This window comes from Vombatus ursinus, unplaced genomic scaffold, assembly GCF_900497805.2.
Source record: "Vombatus ursinus unplaced genomic scaffold, bare-nosed wombat genome assembly UNPS02007344.1, whole genome shotgun sequence".
Classification (NCBI taxonomy): domain Eukaryota; kingdom Metazoa; phylum Chordata; class Mammalia; order Diprotodontia; family Vombatidae; genus Vombatus; species Vombatus ursinus.
The window spans coordinates 5,432,933-5,449,085 of record NW_020947122.1 but is presented as its reverse complement, the minus strand read 5'-3'; positions in this window follow the sequence as shown (position 1 = coordinate 5,449,085).

Here is a 16,153-nt window from a genome sequence, read left to right as displayed (position 1 = left end):
GACTTACCCATGGTCTCACAGCTAGTAAGTATCTGAGGCCAGATTTGAACTCATAAAGATGAGTCTTTATGACTCCAGGCCTGGTGCTCTATCCACTGTACCATCTAGCTGCCCAAGAAACTTCAGCAACTACCTACACATGCTTACTCATTAATTAATAATATTCCTGAGAGATTCTTCTGTAATCTGTTCAAAATGTAGAAAAGGTCTAGACCTTTTCTATACTTAGGGACTGGGGTAGAATGAGGTATGTTGGGGAATGAATAGTCTTGGGGGTGGAGTTTCCTCATCCTCTTCCGTCACTCTGACAGTGCTACCTTAGTTTGAAGGAAACAGTATATTATCACCACTCCCAATCCCACCCCCAACACATGCACTTATTTGTGATATGTTTTAGTTGGCTCCAGTTAAATCTTCCTACTTTCTCTTCCCATCCTCCTCTCTTCCATTTCTCTCTGCCTCTGATTTTCTTTTCTTCTAATACCCTAGCCTCATTTAATTTTTCTTCTGTTTCCCTCCTTCCCCTTCTCTACATGTCACTCAAAGTGTCAGGATGTTGGTGGTGGTTCTGGTCAGGAGTAGGAGTGAGGGACAGAGCCACGATGAAGATTTTTGCACCCAGAGCAAACAACACAAAGTTCATCCTCAGTTGGAAGGTGGAGGGAAGGTCAACACCCTATGGAAGGAAAACAGACATCCCAGGATGCTCCCACTAGGAAGACTGCTTCATGGGAATGAGGGAGTAGGGTAGGGAAGGGTGGAGAAGGAACTCTCTATAGTCTACCATCTTGTCCCTTTCTGTTTTTAACTAATTATTTTTACTAACTAGGAACAAATCTCTGTTGTTTGTAGCTGCTGAAAGACATTAACAAAAATGGTAGTTGCCCTGAAATCCAGTGTCCTGGGGGAAATTCCCAGTTGTCCAACCCTAGTTATGTCTCTGGCAAGGAATACAGGCAGGAAATTCCATTTCCTTTATTTATTTGCCCCACTTTAAATTCTCCCCCAGAAGATTTCTATCAGTGGTGTAATTTACTTTCACTGTGTGGTTAGCTGGCATTTATCAGCTAAGAAAAGTAACTTCAATCCCCTGAGAGAGAGACTTGCTGAATTATTTATGTTTTTAGAACTGCTCATGAGGTATTGTGGTAACAATTTGGAATCCTAGAATGAATAAAGTCAATACTGTAAATTGACTCAGTTTAGTGTGGTATCCATACTGGGCTCTATTACAGATGGGGGTTGGGAGGGGGCAAAGGACTCCTCACACACTTTCCTGCAAGGTAGCACATGGTTTCTGTCTTACAGCTTGACAACTCAAACTGGATCTTTTTCAGATAAAACTAACAACCACTACCAAATAAAAGACTAGCATTTCTCCCCCCCCCCTCCAGTGTTAGTAATGATATTTCTAATTCTTATGTTGCCTTAGGAGAAAATCCATGGTCATATGGACCACTGGGTGGCCTTTCCCCATCCTTACATTTTTTTTACATTACATTTTTCACCCTTCATGTATAAATCTTCATTTATTCATCCAGGGAGCAAGCTTCGCATGTCTCCTGTGTACACCTACTATTGGGGTCTTGGATTCATTCAGCAAACATTCTTTATGTGCTTACTTCATGAATAAAGGGTATTGCATTAGGCACTGTGAGGGAAATCAAATAAATAAGACACAGAAACATTGCCCAAAGGAAGCTAATAATCTCATCAGGGAGATATGACACAGATGTAATCAATTCTAACATAAGATAGAATGTAGTGAATGCCATATGAGGGATAAAAAGTGCTCTGAGAATTCAGAGGAGGAAGGGCTTTCTCCTTGGAGAAAGAGAGCCTTTTCTACCGCAGGTATCAGTGAAGACTTCATGGAAGAGGTGACAAGTGAGGACAAGGCCTGAGGATCTAGCAAACTGGGCAAAAGAAATGAAAAAGTATGGGATTGAACTAACCGTCCTCATTTTCCCTTCTAACTCTAAACCAACAGTCCAAGCGTTTATCATTCAGCATCTTCCCTGTGAGGCACTGGTCCGACAGAGACATGAACTAAACAGGTCCTGCCTTCGAGGAGATTGCATTCTGTGCTCTGCCCCTCTCTGCCTCTCCTAAACTCTGACTCATATGCTCAGCATGTTGGCTAGTATCAAGAGCATGGGAATGAGAGGTCAAGTAGAGACAAACCCATTTTTGAGTCAGAATATCTATGTTCACATCCTGCTTCTGTCACTACCTGTGTGACACTGGACAGGCCACTGGCCATACCTCTCTGGGCCTCACTTCGTCATCTGTAAAATGAGGGGCTTGGACTCAATAAGCTAAAAGATCCCTTCCAGCTCTAAATCTATGGTCCTATGGATTGAATACAATATATGATATCCTGGGAGCTTACCATCTAATTGGGAGCATAGCAGGTACACAAAGAGATTTTAAAAAGAATATGATGATAGCCTTACACAGCTAGGTCTCCATTAGTGAGAATAATTAATCTCATGAAGTGGTTGCATTATTTGAATTAGTATTGCTTCGTTCCATTGGACTGGAACTAATTAGCACATTTAACAATAATTATAACTTGGAATAGTGTGGATTTAAATACCTAGAATCATAAACTCTTCTAGTTAAAGCAGTCATTGGAGGTCATCTAGTTCAACCTCTCACTTAATGCAGTAATCCGCTTAACAACCTCCTTGATAAATAATCAACTAGTCTCTGCTTAAATGCTTCCAATGATGAAGAATTTACCACTTAGTGAGGCAGCACAGTCAACTGCTGGGCAATTCAATTCAACACACATTTATACATGCTGGTGATTTAAAAAACAAACCAACCATACCTGCCCTCAAGGAACTTATATTCCGCTGGAGTTGGAACAGGCAGGGTATGATGGAAAGAGAGCACAATACAAGGTAGGGCATGATGAAGTCAAACAGAAGATACAGGTGTGTTTTAGAAAATTGGAGGGGGCAAAGAATGCCTTTAGGTAGGGTAGGGGGAAGCTCAGGGAAGACTTTACAAAGAAAGGGGCACCTGAGTTGAACCTTAAATAAGAGAAGAATTTGAAAGATAGAAATGGGCTGTGATAACAGGCCTGGGGGACGGCCTCCCTGAATGCAGAGGGTGAGGTGATGGCACGGAAAATTTGAGAAACAGCTGGTAGTCCAGTTTGACTGAAACATGGGGTGTATGAAGGGTAATAATATGAAATAAGTCTGGAAATGAAGGATGAAGTCAGATTGTGGAGGGCCTTAAATTCCAGATTGACATTTTTAATTTATCCTAGGCAGCTAGGTGGCGCAGTGAATAGAGCACCAATGCTGGAGTCAGGAAGACCTGAGTTCAAATTTGGTCTCATACTTACTAGCTGTGTGACCCCAAGCAAGTCACTTAACCCTGTTTGCCTCAGTTTCCTCATCTGTAAAATTAGTTGGAGAGGGAAATGGCAAACCACTCCAGTATCTCTGTCACAAAAACCCCATGGACAGTATGGTTCAGAAGGTCATGAAGAACCAGACACATCTGAACAACAATGACAGAGTCTATAAGGAGCCACTGATGGTTTCAGAGCAGCCCTGATTGTAACCACATAAGTTCTTTCATTTTATTCAGCAAAACATGCCTCCTTGTGCTACTGGTGCCTCGATGTTCATCTACTTGTATTTTGAATAATTGGTCTTTGATTCTAAGGTATTGCATTTGATACCTGCAATCCTGCTCTTTGTAAAGCAAAATCTATCACCATTCTCATCGACACATTACCAATGAAGATGGAGTGCTTTCTCTTTTCCTTATGTGCTTTCTCATGTTGGAAACTTGGAGGGCAGAAGCATTTTTTTTTTTTTTGGTAGCCTGCCTGATTGTCCTAACATTATTTGATGGGATTATGTTTTGAGGGTAGGAAGAGACTTTTTTTTTTTCCTAAAAAGGTAAAGGTCATCATACATTTACTGCAACTCTCTCTCTCTCTCTCTCTCTCTCTCTCTCTCTCTCTCTCTCTCTCCAATCATGTTTCTAACAAGTTCCAGATCCTTAGTCAACAACCACCTGCTGTAATCATGAGCAGCCTGGCTCTCTGCCATCACATCCCTGCAGGTGGGACCACTTAACCCCCACCCCCAGTTCTGGAAACGATCCAGCCCTGTGGCAGGAGCCCCAGCGGGCTCCATTGTTTCAGCAGCTCCCCATATCATCATTCTTGCTGCTGGTTGTTTTCCCAGTTGTCGTCCCTAGGTTGCTTGTCTACTGGCACTAGGACCCTCTCAAGGACAGTCATCCTGATTTTCTTCACTCACCACAGTTCTTTCTCCCCTTGCCCAGTCCCTTCTCCTCCCTCCTTATGGAGATAACAGAGAGATAAGAAATTTGTTATTCAGATACAGGCTATGACTGAGGGCTGAGCTTCTTCGTCACAGACTACTGATTCTAATAACACTTCCTGATAATGGGCAATAGGGCCACAGTCACTTGTGGAATGCAGTTACATTCATACCAAATCCCTAATCAATTCACTATCCCCCTCACCTTGGGAGCTCTTCCAAATCTTTCATTCCCTCCTCAAACCTCACATAGCTCCAACTCCTTCCCACACTCTCAGCTAAAAAGCTTGCCTCATATTTTACTGGAAAAAAATTGAGACTATTTGTCAAAAGTTCCCTTTTCTCCTCTCCTCATGTAACATCACTCAGCTGCCTTCTGTTACTATCTCCTTCACTTCTGTTTCATATGAAGATCTGGTCCTTCTCTTTACCAAGGCAAACCCTTCTACCTGAACATGTTGTGCCATTCCGTTCCACCTTCTCCAGCAGATTACTTGCTCTATCATCCATAATTTCTCACTGATTTATAATCTCTCCCTGTCTACTTACTAGCTGCTTTCCTACTGCCTATAAGCATATCCATGTCTCCCCCATCCTCAAAACCCCTTTTTTGATCTAACCATTCCTGCTAGCTATCATTCTATATCTCTCCTCCCTTGCCTGGCTAAAACTCCTTGAGAAGGCTGTCTGCAATAGTACAATAAATACAATAGGTAATATATAAGAGATACTTCCTTTCTTCTCACTCTTTTTAATTCTCCATAGTCTGGCTTCTGATCTCATCGTTCAACTGAAACTGCCCTCCCCCAAAATTATAATTTCTTAATTGTCAAATCTAATGGACTTTTTTCATTCCTCATCCTTCTTGACCTCCCTGTAGCCTTTGATACTATTAATCATCCTCTTTTCCTTGATACCCTCTTCCCTCTAGGTATCTGTTTAACTTACTCCATCCTAATTTTCCTCTTACCTGACTGACTGATCCTTCTCAGTCTCCTTTCCTAGACCTTGATCCAAGTCATGTCCACTAAAGGTTGATATTTTCCAGGGCTCCGTCCTGGGACCTCTCCTCCCTCTATACTATTTCACTTGGTGATCTCATCAGCTCCCATGAATCTCATGGATTCAGTTATCATTTCTATGTTGATGATTCTCAAACCTATTTATTCAGCCACAACCTTCAATCTCTCATTTCCAACTATCCATTGGACATCTTAAATTGGATGTCCCACAGACATATTAAACTCAACATATCCCAAAACTGAAATCATTATCTCCCCCCACCCCCAACTCTCCCCTCTTGCTAACTACCCTATCATTGTTGACAGTAGCATCATCTTCCTAGTTACGCAGGATTACAACCAAGGTGCCACCAACTTTTCACTCTTTCTCACACACACCCATATTAAATTAATTGCCAAGTCCTGTCATTTCTACCTTCATAACCTCTCTCTTATAGGCCCCCTCCTCTCTAACTTTGCCACCACCCTGATTCAGGCCCTTAACACCTCACTCCTGGACTTTTTCAATAGCTTACTGGTTGGTCTCCCCCTCCTCTAGTCTGTCCTTCACTTTGCTGTCAAAATGATCCTTCTAAAGTGCAGGTTTTACATGTCACCTCCTATCCAATAAATTTCAGTAGCTCACTATTACCTACAGTATGAAATATAAAATCTGCTGGTTAGCATTGAATGCCCTCCATAACTTTACTCCTTCCTACTTTTGCAGTCTTCTTATACCTTATTTCCCTCCATGGATTCTGAAAGCTTCCTTGCTGTTCCTTGAACAAGAACTCCACCTCCTGACTCGAGCCGTTTTCAATGGCTGTCTCCCATGCCTGGAATTATCTCTCTCATCATTTCCATCCCTTGGCTACCTTCAAGGCTCAGCTGAAGTCCTATCTTCTGTAGGAGCCTTTCTCCAACCTTAGGAAAGAAAGTGCCTTCCTCCTCTTGATTATCTTCCATTTATTCTGAATATGTCATGTTTGTACATAGTGTGTACATTGTCTTCCTTGTTAGACTGGGAGCTCCTTGAGAACAAGGACTGTTTTTTTTGCCTTTTATTGCTTAATAAATACTTGTTGAGTGGACAAAAAAAGTCCCTGAGCATCTATGAGGCTGCAAGCCCCAGCCTAAACAGAGCTGAGTATCAGCTTAACAAACTCACTGCTCTCAACTCACTTGTCCCCACTTCTCCTTTTTACCAGATCACTGCTCCTGCTCCAGACTGATGCACAAACCCCCAGGGCTCCCAATCTCCTAACACACGTTCAACTGACCTCCTTTTGTACTACGGTCTACCACTCTCTCACTGCTATGGTTCTCTACAACAATCCAACCACTTGGACTCCTTCCATCACCACATGCCAGGACTAGTTTCTACCACCAGGCCTTTCATGAAGCAATGTTGGGACTATGTCCCACTGGATCTTAGGATTCTAAGGGCATAGATTTAGAGCTGGATCTTAGAGGCCATCTAATCTAACCTATCATCAAATAGTTCAGGAACTGAGGTCCCTAGAGGTTCAGTGACTTGCCCAAGACCACAAAGGTAGTATCAGAGTAAAGATTTGAACCTAGATCATCTGTCTCCAGATTCATGGCTTTTCACTTTGCCTCTTAAATAAGCCCAAGACCTAATTAATTGGCTGTTGTAGGTAGTCACATGTCTTTGATGCCTCCTAATGCATAGCTATTTCCTTTTGACTAGTATTTTTAAACTCTACCTGCCCTGTCTGTACCCCAGGTATAACTGGGTCCCTGAATAGCTCTCCCATATTTTGGTCCTTGTGTTGGTAACCCTCTTGTCCCTCCAGAGATGATCCTACTTTGATTTTGCCAGCCTTCCTAGGAATTAGAGCCCAATCAATCAATCAATGACCACTCATGAATCTCTATGCTGGGCACTGGGGATAAAAAAGTAATACAGATCTTGCCTTCAAGGAGCTGACATACCACTGGAGAACTGCAACATATTCACAGCTATATACAAAATGTTTGGTAGGTACCAACTGCTGAGGTAATCAGGAAAGGACTTTTGAAGGAGTTGGTACTTGAACTGATACTGATACTTCTAACCTGGCTAGATCCCTAATTCTTTACTGCTAGAAACCCTACCTCACACCCTTACCCAGAACTGTGATCTATCCCCCTACTAAGACTTCCCCCTGCCTCCCATTACTGAGCCCCAGGGACAACCACTCGTTCCCAGGTCTTTGCTTGTTGCCACACACCCCTATTACCAAAGATCCAAGTGGCCTCTGAGGGCCCACGGTTACAATTGTCTGTGATTGCTAGCCCCATCTCATCCTACTTAAATCTAAATTCAACCAACATTTATTAAGTACCTATTATTTATAAAAGACTGAGCCAGGTGATTAGGGAGCAAGAAAATTCAGAAAAAAAAACATTCATCCCTTCAACAGCTTCCAGACAAATAAGAGGATAAAACATACCCAAATAACTATAATACATAATATTACATGATGTGTGCATTAGAGAGGTGTAAAGCAATGGGTGAAGTGAAGTCCAAGGGAAAAGGCGGTTACTGATCAATGGGATCAAGGATAACTTCATGGAGCATGGGGCATCTTAGTTGACTTTTAGGGGATGATTAAGAAAAAATTCTGTGGGTGAAGAGAAGGGAACTTTTGAAGCATAAGGAACATCATTAGCATAACAATTTTGATCCGTGTTAGCTGTCTCTTAACTTTAAAGATGGAAAGGTTTGCCACTGTATTAATTATCATCCAATGGCCAAATCCAGGTTTCTTATGAGTAAGGAAACCAAAACAAAGAAACCCATATGTCTGAGAAATTATTTGACGTAAGGATTATAACTCTCTGAGTGTATATGTGTTAGTGATTGAGTATCTGGGGGGTGTGTGTGTGTGTGTGTGCGCACATGTTTGCACCTCAGGTCCTTGGAAAGGACGTGTGGAATAGTGGAAAGAGGACCTAATCCTGGCAATGCCACTAACTAGCTGTTGTGACCTATGGCAAATGAATCCCCTTGAGCCTCAGTTTCCCTACTGGTAAAATAAGGATGTTAAAATTCATTCTATCCTGCCTTACCAAATTATTGTAAGGATTGAATCAAGGAGCTTTTTAAACCATAAAGTATTATGCAAATCTAAGGCATTATCATTTTTATTTTTTTTTCTTTTTCTTTTGCAAGGCAATTGGGGTTAAGTGATTTGCCCAGGGTCACACAGCTAGTGACTAACATGTGTCTGAGGTCAGATTTGAACTCAGATCTTTCTGACTCCAGGGCTGATGCTTTATCCACTGAACCACCTAGCTGCCCTGGCATTATCATTTTTAAAGCATCATCTGGTGGTACCATCTCTTTCTACATTGCAGTTTTCCTGAAACCCAAGTATCTTGGCCATGGAGTCACCCTGGGTCCCCCAAACCAGGGGCTGGGACAGTTAATCTGATTTGTCATATTCTAAGAAAAGTTCTAGTCAGTTCAGACGTGCTATTAACATTTTACCATGAGGCAAAGGGACGTGAGGGTATGAATATAACTAAGATATATCACAGGTAACCAGTTCCATGTTCTCAATTATTTGGCATAATTTTTAAAAGTTTTAAACCTCATGTAATTATTCCCTTGTCTGTATTTCCTTTCCAATCCAGAGGCCCCTCCCTAAATTCTGACCCTTGAGGTCACTGCCTTCTCTTTTAGTTCAATTTATTTCCACAGGCTTGAGCTAGGTTCTCTCTCATTCTCCTAGTCCTTTAGGTAAGCAAAGTATTTTTTTCTGGATCTTTTTGGACCAAAGTATTTTTTTTTCAGGTCCTCCCCTTTTAGCCTCAGGTCAAAAACATTTCCCTTCCTAGTCCTGACTTGTTGCCTCAGTCCCTCTCCGCCTGGATTTCACTTGGCAAACCTCTAATTGGACTTTTCTTGGGCTTGGACATTTAGCTTCCTAGTCAGTTTCCCTGAGCTAAGCCTCATCAGCACCTCCTGGGTTCTCTTAAGCCTTCTCTCAACTCAGTTTTACTGAAAAGCTTCTTTGGTTTCCAAGTCCTGTGACCTCAGAAATAGGCATAACAGAGAGGAAAGTCTCAGAAGCTGTTACTGAGGATAAAGCTGTTGTTAACCTTGTAACACAGGTCATCACCCAGCACTTTGCTGCCTTCTGTGCTTGAGACCTGTCTGCCGATCCCAGTGAAAAAGACGTTCCTAAAGACACATAAAACACAGAGGAACACAAACATTTTGGGAAAATCGTTCAGGTAACGAGTCTTTCTAGGGCTTCCATTGCTGCAAGAATGCCTCATTTGCCTGTCTTGTTCTCTTTCCTGCCGATACTCTTAGCTCTATAACCACAGTGGAGGACCAGTTTAAAGACCTCAGCCCAAGGCCTGGGTTACTTATGTTTTTATATGCTGTTGACTACAAGTCTCAGAGAGGGAAAGAGGCTGATGCCCTGGCTGGAGCTATTGCAAATACCTGCTGCCTTCCTGCCCTAGGTACCTGTGAGTAATAACATTTGCACTTTTATGGGTATTAATTCTTTAGCCAAAAGGAAGAACTCTTAAATGAAAATTATAGGTATTAGTAAGAGATTGGTAGAGGAAGACACTTTGGGGATAGGAGTTTCTTCCTACCACATTTATACCACGTAAGCAACTCTGTGCTTATAGAGCCTACCCTGCAGAAGGGCTGTTATCTAATGATGAAAAGATAAAAAAATAATGCTTCTGTGGGAGTATTCCATTTATTACTGTTTCTCAAAATGTTCCAGGAGCTTGGGGGTAAAAGTGGCTTCCTAACCATTTTTCAGGAGAAACAAGTTAACACCACTAGGCAAGATTCTCTCCAATCCAAATGAAACTGAAGAACTTACTGAGAAGACATAGAATTATAGTGATAGAAAGTTGAAAGTGGAAGAAACTTTGAATGCCATCCAGTCACAGGACTTCAGAGATGGAAGAAACCTCAGTGGCCCTTTAGTCCAAACCAGGGGTGGGGAACCTTTGGCCTCAAGGCCACATGTGGCCCTCTAGGTCCTCAAGTGTGGCCCTTTAGGTCCTCAAGTGTGGCCCTTTGACTGAATCCAAACTTCACAGAACAAATCCCCTCAATAAAAGGGTTTGTTCTGTAAAACTTGGACTCAGTCGAAGGCCTCACCCAAAGACCTAGGAGGCCATATGTGGCCTCAAGGCCGCAGGTTCCCCACCCCTGGTTCAAACTATATCTGTAGAATAATCCCCAACAAGTGGCCCTCTGGCCTTCATTGGAGATTTCTAGCAAGAAGGAATTTTCTGCTTTCTCAAGCCAGCCCAGTCCAAGGGCCTTCCATTATTTGCTTTCTCATTTATCCCAATGTGCCTTTTAAAAAGCCCTTTTTTGTTGTCCTTATTATAATATTCTTAGCCTCTGCTAATTCTGAGATTTTTTTTTTTTGCTGCTGTTGTCATTCTTATAAGCCTATGGCACTTTTTTGGTGTTCATCTTCCGTAACTTGCCTGTGTTTCCATCTACATATTTTAAAAATCTAAGTTGGACATTGAGTTCCCTGTACATTAACAGCAGTCTCTTCAGACATTTTCCCTTGCTTCTTCAAAGGAACCATTTCTGTTTTTCAGATTTCATTCTGGAGAATGAAAATTCTACCCATCCCTCTTGAACTGACTTCTCCCAGAAAATTTTAGTTTATGGAAACCTCTCTATCCTTTTTCTTCCTTCAAAATCTAGGATGCACATAAGATTGCCCACCTTTGGATCCCTTCCCTCCTATCTGGCTGCTCTTTCTTAGTACTCATTGCTATATAATCATCTATTGACCCTTAATTGTAGCTATATTCCTATAATACTTATCTTAATTATAATAAGTATAATTTATATAGGACTTTAAATTTTGCTTTTAAGCTTAGATCCCTTCATGACCTGAATTCAGCCATCCTTTTAAGGCTTATAACATATTACAGGAGAAGGAAATGACAAACTACTCCAGTATCTTTGCCAAGTATGGTCCATGGGGTCATTAAGAGTTGAACACAACTGAATGACTGAACAACAAATCTGTAGTCCAGTCAATTTGGCCGTCTTGATTTTCTTAATCAACAATGTTGGCTCTATCTCTATGCCTTCACATAGGCTGTCCCCTATGCCTAGAATCCACTCTCTACTCACCTCCACCTCTCAAGAATCTCCAATGTTCTTCACATCTCAACTATGGTGCCTTTATCAACAAAACTGCCTGATACTTACTATCTATGGAACCTGAGAGGCAACCTGGTGTGGTAGATAGAGCACCGATCCTATAGTCAAAAAGACCTGGGTTCAAATCTTAACTCAAATACTTAATAGCTGTGTGAATCTTAGCAAGTCACAAGTCTCTAAGCCTTAGTTTTCTTATCCATATAATAAGGGGATTGCACTTAGTGACCTTTAAGGGACAGCTACAGTCCTAAAGCATGAGGCAAGTGACTTCCTTTCTTGAATTCCTCACTTGTAAAATGGGGGGTGAGGCAAGACTATTAATTCATCTCTAAGGTCCCTTCCAGCTCTAAATATAGTGATTATATGCTGTTGACTGGAAGTCTCAGAAAGGGAAAGAGGCTGATGCCTCTTTGGAGGGTTTTTTTTGGGGGGGTCTGTTTTGGTTTTTTGTTTTTGTTTTTATGGATGGCCCAGATATATCCCAAGTAGAATATAAAGTGGGGAAATTCCCATGTAAGTATAGTTACAGGGAGAATAATTCTGTAGTTAATGTCTCCTATTTCTCCATCACACTCACTGAGAGAAGAGCTTTGTGCCAGGTTCATATCTCTAAGATGCCAGGTAAGATGAGTGTTTCATTTGCATGGGTTCAGAAGCACACATAGGACTTTTCATTTGCTGGCACCAAATTCCTACTCCACTGGTTATTCACATATGTCACACATGTCTTCTTTTTCTTTTTAATGCCTAGACATTCCAGTAACTCAGTCAAGCAGTTAATCCCTTTGGGAGGAAAATCAAAGCACATGAAGTAACTGTGGAAATGGCCTTCTTACCTCCACATCTTGGTTTCTCTGTTTTTCCTCAACACTCAGTTCAAATCCCACCTTCTTCAGGAAGCCTTTCCAGGTCCTACCAGCTGCTGGTGCCTTCTGTTCTGAGATTAACTTCCATCTACTCTGTACATGACAGTTTGGTAGTATAAGGGATAGAGTGCCAAGTCTGGAGTCAGGAAGACTGTTCTTCATGCATTCAGACATTTACTAGCTGTGTGACCCTGGGCAAGTCACTTATACTCTGCCTCAATTTCCTCATCTATAAAATGAGCTGGAGAAGGAAATGACAAACCACTTCAGAATCTTTGCTAAGCAAACCCCCAATAGGGTCATGAAGAGTCAGAAACAACCAGAAAAACTCAACAACAGTCTGACTCTAGGCCCTGTGCTCTATCCACTGTATCACATAATTTCATGGTAACATGATCTTATATACCATGGAGTTGACAAGGATGATGATAACAATGATGATTGTGATGATGATGATGATGATGATGATGATGATGACAGCAATAGCAAGTTGGTCTTGGAGTCTGCTCAAAGATGTTGCCATAAATATTTTTTTTTGCTTTTTTGGTGAGGCAGTGGGGTTAAGTGAGTTGCCCAGGGTCACATAACTAGTAAGTATCAAGTGTCTAAGGCTGGATTTGAACTCAGGTCCTCCTGACCCCAAGGCCTGAGCTCTATCCACTGTGCCATTAGCTGCCCCTGCCATAAATATTTGTAGAATGTCAGTTCAAATCTTGGATTATTAACTTTGTGGTTTAGGGCAAATCACAACCTTTCAGAGCCTCAGTTTTCTCATCTTTAAAATGGAAATAATAATACTTGCACTCTTTACCTCACAACACAGTGAGGATGTAGTGAAATAATGCAGACAATGTGTTTGCAGAATGAATGGATGGATAGAAATGTATTTATTAAGCACTTACTATGTGCTGAACAATGTGCTAAACACTGAGGGTACAAATATAAAAGCAAATATAGTCTCTGCCCTCAAGGAGCTTACATTCTAGTAAGAGGAGACAAAAGGAGAGATACACAATGTAAGCAATTATTCTTGTTACACCTATAACCTTGGTCCCATAGTATGAGATGCTCAGAGCGTCATCATATCAAGCTTCAAGAATAATTTAAAAATGAGATCAGTCTTGGGCACCCAAAACTCTGTATGTACCTCTTTTGCTCCAGGGAAATGAAAAAAAATCACCTTGTTTATCCTGAGCAGTGGTCCACACTAGTGAGCAGGCCTAGTTGGGATTACTGAATCCATGCAGGCATTTTGTTATACCACATGGAATAACAACAACAACAACAACAACAGGAATAATAATAATAATGATGATTCACAAGTCTTTTTTCATAACAACCCTCTGAGGAAAGCAGTAGATCATAGATGTAATATCATCATCCTAATTTTGTAGATGAAGACGCTGAGACAAAGAGGTTGAATGATTTGCTGACACTGCATCAGTACCGGTTCCAGTCAGCATATGATTTTGAATAACATATTCAAGCACAAATAAGGAGAATAGAGAAATTCACACCAGGTCTGCTGATTCTAAGTCAAGGGCTCTTTCTACCACATCACAATTTGGAATAGGCCAAGATGACATTTGTAAGCGTGCTCTAGGATTGGCTTTGTATGTGCTTATTTTTTCCATCTTGATTTTCCAGTGGATTCACTGATTTCTGTCCAATGTGCTGCATGACAGCCTGCTCTAGTGGAAAGGAATGACTTGGGTTCCGAGTGGCAGCTCTGCTCCTTAGCGCCTATGTGACTTGGGCTAGTCACGGCACATCCCTTCTTGTTGCCTTCTCTTCAAATGATGGAGTTGGGTTAACGACAGTAGAAGCATTTACGCAGTGCATTACATATCCTATCTCATTTTATCCTCACAATAACCCTGCAAGGCAAGGGCTATTATTATCCTCATTTTACAGCTGTGGAAACTGGGGTTCAGAGAAAGGTTAATAATGCAGGGTCATACAGCTAGTTATGCCAAAAGCTGGATTGGGGTAACCAGATGGTATAGTGGATAGATTGATTGTTGGACCTGGAATCAGGAAGATAGGAGTTCAGATCCCACCTCAGACACTTGCTGTGTGACCTGGTCAAGTTACTTAACCTGGTTTGCCTCAGTTTCCTTATCTGTAAAATGAGCTGGAGAAGGAATGGCAAACCAATCCTGTATCTTTGCCAAGAACACTCCAAATAGGGAGTCCACAAACAGGTGGACGTCACTGAAATGACTAAACAATAACAACAAGATTTGAATTCAGGTCTTCCTGACTCATAAGTACTGTGCTCAATCCATTAATATTATCCTAGTTATTCTAGAAGGAAATTTAGAAATCATTTAGGCCAACCCTCTCATTTACAGATGGTAAACTAAGGCTCAAAGTTCACTAATGTCACGTAGGTGTTAAATAGCAGAACTGGGAGATGAAAGTTAAGTCTTTTGACCCCAAATCCAGCATTCTTCCTACTGCTATAGTCTATGTCACGCTCCATTCTAACTATAGCAATCTTTGACTCTATGACCTTTGCATCCCATGACCCCAGATTAAGACTTGGCAAACTTTCCAAATGGAGTAAGGAATCAAGGAAGAATGGCCACAAGGTTTCAGTTCAATTCAGATTTAATTGTCACTGCTGCCCTTTGGTTTAGATGATTAACAAAAGGGGATATACAGTCTCATTTAAAAAAATTATTATTATTTAATTATTGTTATTTACTACGCAGTTGTCAACAATAAAGTCAAGCTTATACCAAATTCAAGCACAAATAAGGAAAACAGAGAAAACCCAAGCTGTTTCTTGCCATGAGTGGTTTGCAAGTTGTTTGAGGCTTTCTGTTTGATAGAAAAAAGAAGTGTTTGGGGAGGTTTTCGACATTGAAATATGCGTGTTTAGATGTTGTTGTTGTTGTTGTTAATTTGGACGGGCTTGCTATGCTCCTGGTTAGCAGTAAACACATCATGTGAAGTGCCTGCTTGGAAGGGGCTGCAAAACTTGGGAATGTATTTGGTAGATGGAGACCCACATTGTGATGGGTATTATGAAACCGTCACTAACAAGTTGTTGCTTTGTAGCATTTATTGTATCCCGAGCAGCTGCCAAACACAGAACAAGACACAATGAGACACCAGTCCCAGCTGGCACTGGGGAGGCAGCCAAGATTTCCTGCCCTTATCGCTGTCACTTGTAAAGAAGAAAGTCTGAGATGCAGAGCCCCAGAGAAGTCCAATTTCTTTCAGAGACTTGACTTCTCCCTTCGGACAGTGGGGGTTTTAGTAAAAAAATAAAGATGGACATCAACTTTATTGTTGATGAAGGGCAGAATCTATGGAGGAAAGAGACCGTGGAATCTCACTCATGTAAAAAGAAAAATCACAAATACTGCTGAGCCAAAGATGGTTTCCCCAGAGAAACGGCCTTGAAAAGTGATTCCAATACTTGCCCCGTGGATCTTCTCTTCACAAATGCTCTCAAGTTTAGAAGCAAAATAAATAGTAGGTATGTTTGGAAATCAGTGCTTTCATTAGAATTTATATGGAACAAGGAGAACAGAATTAGATGAAATCGCCAGGAATTCCTACACCTCTTTTGAGCCAGTCCTTCTCCAGTCCACCTGTCACCAGACTTGCTAACAAACTGCAGTCAGTCAGCAGGCATCTGCTTATTGAGTTCCCACGGGGTACTTTGTACTATACCTTGAGTATTGAGCTATACACTCAAAAAGGTCAAACTGTCACTTGTTAAGTACTGTGTCTCCCCCTTCCTCTGACTTTTCTTCAGTTTCCTGCTTGTTGGCCAGT